A 5997-nucleotide genomic window follows, 5' to 3' on the forward strand; every position below is an offset into this window, starting at 1 on the left:
GCCCCCCTGGTGGTCAGTGCCACTCCCACAAGAAAGCATGCTGCTTCAGCCAAGAAGCCGGGCTCACAGCAGGTGAGCGCAAGCGGGGATGGTGGGAGCCTCTCCCACCTCTGTAGCAGCACTAAAGGACCCCTTGGGTCCAGGACTGTGAGAGGGCGCAGGCCAGGCTGAAGAGACCCGCCCCCCCTCCCCCATGCACAAATGTCATGCGCCGGGCCTCTAGTGTACGAATAAACTGTTTCGTGCATTCACAACTGTAAACCTACTTTTGCCACAGCCTATATAGTCACTTAATTGTATCATCTCTGGATGTCTGTATATTGGGTGTGAGTGTGGATTCAAGGTTTCCTTGGGTTTTTCTCAAGGGGTCTTCTTTATCTTCATTCAGTACTTCTATTCCTATTTTCTTTTTAGTTAAGCAGACTGCTATTGCTGTTTTTAAATTAAGTTTGTTGGGGTGACATTGGTTAATAAAATTATATAGGTTTCAAGGTGTACAATTCTGATACATTATGCCATTCTTCTTTTTTTAATCCTCACCGAGAATATTTTTTTTTATTGGTGTTTTTAGAGAGAGAGAGAAACATTGATTGGTTGCCTCCTGTATGTGCCTCGACCAGGAAGGCAACCCGCAACCAAGGTATGTGCCCTGAGTGGGAATCGAACCCTCAGCCTTTGGGTGTATGGGACGACACTCCAACCAATTGAACCACCTGGCCAGGACCAGATTTCCATTCTTATAGTCAATTCCCAATCTCATCACTTGCTCGCGACAGTTCTTTGAAATATTTTTGTCCACAAACCATGACATGTACTTAAAAAAATACACATGATTTGAGAGAGGAAGGAAGAGAGCTAGAAACATCAATGAGAGAGAAACATTGATTAGCTGCCTCCTGCATGGCCCCTACTGGGGATTGAGCCCATAACCCAGGCATGTGCCCTGACTGGGAATTGAACCAGTGACCTCTTGGTTCATGGGTCGATGCTCAACCACTGAGGCACACCAGTGGGTGACATGTACGTTTTATAATAAAAAAAGTTAAAAGATGCAGATATCACACAAATTAATTCAATAATTATTTTTAGAAATAGAAAACAAATGAAAAAGCTCTCGCCAGTGTGGCTCAGTTGATTGGGTGTCATTCTGTGCCTGGAAAGGTTGTCAGTTCGATTCCCGGTCAAGGCACATGCCTGGGTTTCAGACTCCATCCCTGGTAAGGGGGCATGCAGGAGGCAACCTATCGATGTTTCACTCTCACATCAACATTTCTCTAAAAATCAATTTTAAAAATCTTTTTTTAAAAAGTAGAAAACAATACAAATTGCCAACTTAAAGGATTTTACACATTATGAAGTGTTCTCTATTATTTCCATGGCCTGAAATTCTTCACTCAAGAAAACAGATTCATTTCTAAACATTTATTATATCTTTCTTTGTTGGAAACAGAAGTTTTTTTCTTTGACAAAACTGTGCCAGAGGAACAAAACAAATGCTTTTCTCAATTAGAGCAGATGTTGATATGGCTGTAGTCTTTTTTTTTCTTCAATGCTTCACAAATTTGCGTGTAATCCTTGCGCAGGGGTCTTGCTAATCTTCTCTGTATTGTTCCAATTTTAGTATGTGGGCTGCAGAGCAAGCATGGCAGCAGTCTTTTACATTTCATACAGCTATTGTTAAAATGATGTTTTTGGCCGTTTTGCAGATGGTCCATCTGAGTTAGTTCTGTTATCAATGTTATTTTCATCTTCTGCATCACCTTCATTATCACCTTTTAAAATAAATATTTGTATGACAATGTGTTCAGTGGTTGAAAGAAATATCATTAAAATGGTTGATAATGAGACCATTTCACTTTAGGATTAATAAAACCATGTATATTCCAGATTTGAAGTATGTATCATTAAAAAGATTTCAGTCCAGCCGGCGTGGCTCGGTGGTTGGGCGTTGACCTATGAGCCAGAGATTCGAGGTTCGGTTCCCGGTAGAGGCATATGCCCTGGTTGCGGGCTCGGTCCCCAGTGTGGGGTGTGCAGGAGGTGGCGGATCGGTGATTCCCTCTCATCATTGATGTTTGTCTCTCTCTCCCTCTCCCTTCCTCTCTGAAACCAATGGAAATATATTATTTTAAAATTAAAAAAAAAGATTTCAGTAATTTTGGTGCTTAAAACCTTTCCTATTACTTTTTTGAAGATATAATTCATATAACCATAAAATTTACTCTTATAAAGTATACAGCTTGATTTGTAGTATATTCATAAAATTGTACAACATGACTATCTAATTCTAGAACACTTTCATCATCCCCAAAAGAAATCCCACATTTATTAGCAGTCACTTTCTATTGTCCTCAATCATTGGCAACCACTTTCTATCTCTCTAGGTTTGCCTATTCTGGACATTTTATATAAATGGAATCATACACTATGTGGCCTTTTGTGACTGGCTTCTTTCACTTAGCATAATGTTTTCAAGGTTCATTCATGATGTAGCATATATCGGTACTTCATTCTTTTTTATTGCTGAACAATATTCCACTATATATCACAGCTTGTTTATCCACTCATCAGTTGATGAGCATTTGTGTTGTTTCCACTTTTTAGGTATTATGAATGATGCTGCTATGAACATTACTGTGTAAGTTTTTGTGTGAACATGCTTCCAATTCTCTTGTGAGAACTAGGAGTGGAATTGCTGGGTCAATAAATGTTGACTTTATGCTTAACTTTGTGTGTGTTGTTTCTTAAATATGTTTGTATTGATTTTAGAGAGAGGAAGGGTGAGGAATAGAGAGAGAAACATTGATTGGCTGCCTCCTGCATTCCCCCTTCTGGGGACTGAGCCCGAAACCCGGGCATTTGCCTTGACTGGGAATTGAACCAGCAACCTCTTGGTTCAGGGTTGACGCTCAACCACTGAGCATCACCGGCTGGGCATTATGTATAACTTTTTGAGGAACTGCCAAGCTCTTTTCTAAAGAAGGTACCCCATTTTACATTTTCTTCTTTTTAAAAAAATGTTTTAAAATTGATTTTAGAGAGAGAGGAAGAGTGAGGGGGGGTGAGAAACATTAACTGGTTGCCTCCCATATGCACCCTGACCAGGGATCAAACTCAAAACCTGGGTATGTGCCCTGACCGGGACTCAAACTGGTGACCCCAACACTTAACCAATTGAGCCACACCAGCCAGGGCCATTTTACATTTTCACCAGTAATAATAAGGACTCCAGTTTCTTCATATACTAGCCAGCATTTGTTACTGTTCTTTTTTATGATAGCCATCCTAGTGGGCATGCAGTGATATCTCATTGTGGTTTTAATGTGCATTTTCCTGCTGGCCAATGATGTTGAACATCTTTCCATGTGCTTATTGGCCTCATATATCTGTTTTGGAGAACTGTCTATTCAATTCCTTTGTATTTGGTAACTGGAGTGCTTTTAGTATTAAGTTCTATCACTTTGCTTTTGTACTTGTAATTTTTTATTTTGTACATTGTTATTTGAGATATAATTCATATAACATAACATTCACCATTTAATCTCTACTACCTTTGTGTTATTGTTAATCCTCACCTGAGGATATTTTTTTCCATTGATTTTTAGAGAGAGTGGATGGGAGGGAGGGAGGGAGGGAGGAACGGAGGGAGAGAGAGAGAAACACTGATGTGAGACACATTGATTGGTTTCCTCCCCCATGTGCTTGGACCAGGACCAGGGATTGAATTTGCAACCCAGGTACATGGCCTTGACCAGGAATTGAACCTAAGACCCTAAGGTGCATGGGCAGACCCTCTAACCACTGAGCCCCACGGACCAATGTATTCTATTATTTTTAACAAAGGTAATTCAAACCTAAGTTTTATGGGGATTTCATTAGGCAAATAGTACAAAAACATGCCAACCTATACAAAAATATTCCTGACCCACCATTTTTTTTTTTTCAGACTATAAGAGAAAGTTACTGAGAAAGTCATAGAGGCAGAAGTGAGCTGTAGAAGAAATGGGCTCAGGAAACAAGGTAACAGGCAAAAGAGGGCCCTTGGAGCTTGGGGAAAGAGATGCAGAGCAAGAGGCAAGGAAACCGGGCCTGGGGGAAGGAGGTGGGGAAAGGCATACTGTTCCATAGAGAAAGCGGGCTGGGTCCTAGGTCCCCCAGGCTTTTCAGGGCCGGAACTGTAGGGGAGCTCCCAGGGGAGGATCTCAATCCAGTGTTGTGGTTTCTACTGATTGGTCGGTCATTAGTCAATGCAGCTTGACCCACCATTCATTGAACAGGTGGCAGTTATTTTTCCAATAAGTAATATCAGATTTTTTTAAAAATATATTTTATTGATTTTTTACAGAGAGGAAGGGAGAGAGATAGAGAGTTAGAAACATCGATGAGAGAGAAATATCGATCAGCTGCCTCCTGCACATCTCCTACTGGGGATGTGCCCGCAACTCAGGTACATGCCCTTGACCGGAATCGAACCTGGGACCCTTGAGTCCACAGGCCGACGCTCTATCCACTGAGCCAAACCAGTTTCGGCAGTAATATCAGATTTTTAAAAAATGGCTCTAGTTATACTCCTGTCCATAAGCCAATGACGACATTTTCAAGAGATTAGAGAGGTACTTCTGGAGCCAAGAAACAGGACTTCACTCTCAATATACTGACATGGAAACAATCTGTTATCTGAACTCAGTGTAATGTTCCAAACGGGCCCCTTCACATGATCTGGAACTACCAAGATGTAATCAAAATGGAAAAGAAAGAAAAGGCAAGTACAGTTCCAGCTACTCTACAGAGGAGTTACGCCCTGCCTCCAATAATTAGTTCATAGGTCCTTCAGTTTGGGCCAGTCAAAATGAATACCTGTTTTTGCATTCAAGACAATATTTTAAAAAGGTTAATGCAGCTAAATTTCACCTTTCTATTTTCAAACTGCACCTACAACACTGGGATATGGGAGAAAAGGAGTGCCTGGACTCTTAAGACTCTTCAAACCAAAATCCGTCCCAATCTTCGGCACCTGTTCCTATTCTTAGAGTTACTTTATTTTTATTATATTTTATTGATTTTTTACAGAGAGGAAGGGAGAGGGATAGAGAGTTGGAAAAGTCGATCAGCTGCCTCTTGCACACTGGGTGTGTGCCTGCAACGAAGGTACATGCCCCTGACTGGAATCGAACCTGGGACCCTTGAGTCCGCAGGCCTACGCTCTATCCACTGAGCCAAACCGGTCAGGACTAGAGGCCAGTCTTCCACGCGTTTGTGACTTCACAGCTGGTAAAACACCCAGCTCAGTCAGGCCCTCTCTGAGGCCTTCCTGGGTTCTCTCGGTTTGCAGGCGTTACAAGAGGTCCTGGCGTCATCCTTTCACTCCTGAATAAGCGTTTGCCTGTTTCACCCTAATCACTCTGAGGTCCATCCACAAGGAGAGCAACGGAATCACATTCACTTTTATTTTTCTTTCCTTTTTAAAAAATTTTTATTTTAGTGAGCGAGAGGAAGGGGGAGAATGAGAGAGAGAGAGAAGGGGAGAAGAGGAATAGCCATATGTTGCTCCACTTATTTACACATTCATCGGTTGATTCCTGTCTGAGCCCTGATCCAGAAGGAGCCCGCAACCATGTCAGCCCGCGCTCTAACGGACTGAGCTACCTGGCCAGATCCCACCACATTTTCTCTAGAGCTCAGCCCGGTGCCTGGCACACAGCGGGCCTTCAGCAGGCTCTTTTGTTTGTTGTTTTGCTTTCTAAATATATAATAAACATCAATGAGATCAATCATTGATCGGCTGCCTCCTGCACGCCCCCACCGGCCCTGCCCGTGACAGTTAGGGACATGCCCCTTGACCAGAATTGAGCCCTGTAAACCTGCCAATGTTGCACAGACAAGGATCACACCGTGACCTCTTGGGTCATAGGTCGAGGCTCAACCACTGAGCCCGCCTGTTTGTTGTGTGTAGAGTGATATAGATTAATATGCAGTAGTGGAGACGCTTGGGTAGAA

The 5997-nt window shown here is 42.3% G+C and overlaps 1 non-coding gene across 1 annotated transcript; it reads right to left on the bottom strand.

Moving 5' to 3' along the window:
* Nucleotides 1-1538: 1538 nt before the first annotated feature.
* On the bottom strand, nucleotides 1539-1644 carry LOC111828274. The gene has a single exon (XR_002832086.1). It is a non-coding gene; the product is annotated as a U6 spliceosomal RNA (small nuclear RNA).
* Nucleotides 1645-5997: the final 4353 nt, after the last annotated feature.

The sequence above is a fragment of the Myotis lucifugus genome, unplaced genomic scaffold (genome assembly GCF_000147115.1).
Source record: "Myotis lucifugus unplaced genomic scaffold, Myoluc2.0 scaffold_316, whole genome shotgun sequence".
Lineage (NCBI taxonomy): Eukaryota > Metazoa > Chordata > Mammalia > Chiroptera > Vespertilionidae > Myotis > Myotis lucifugus.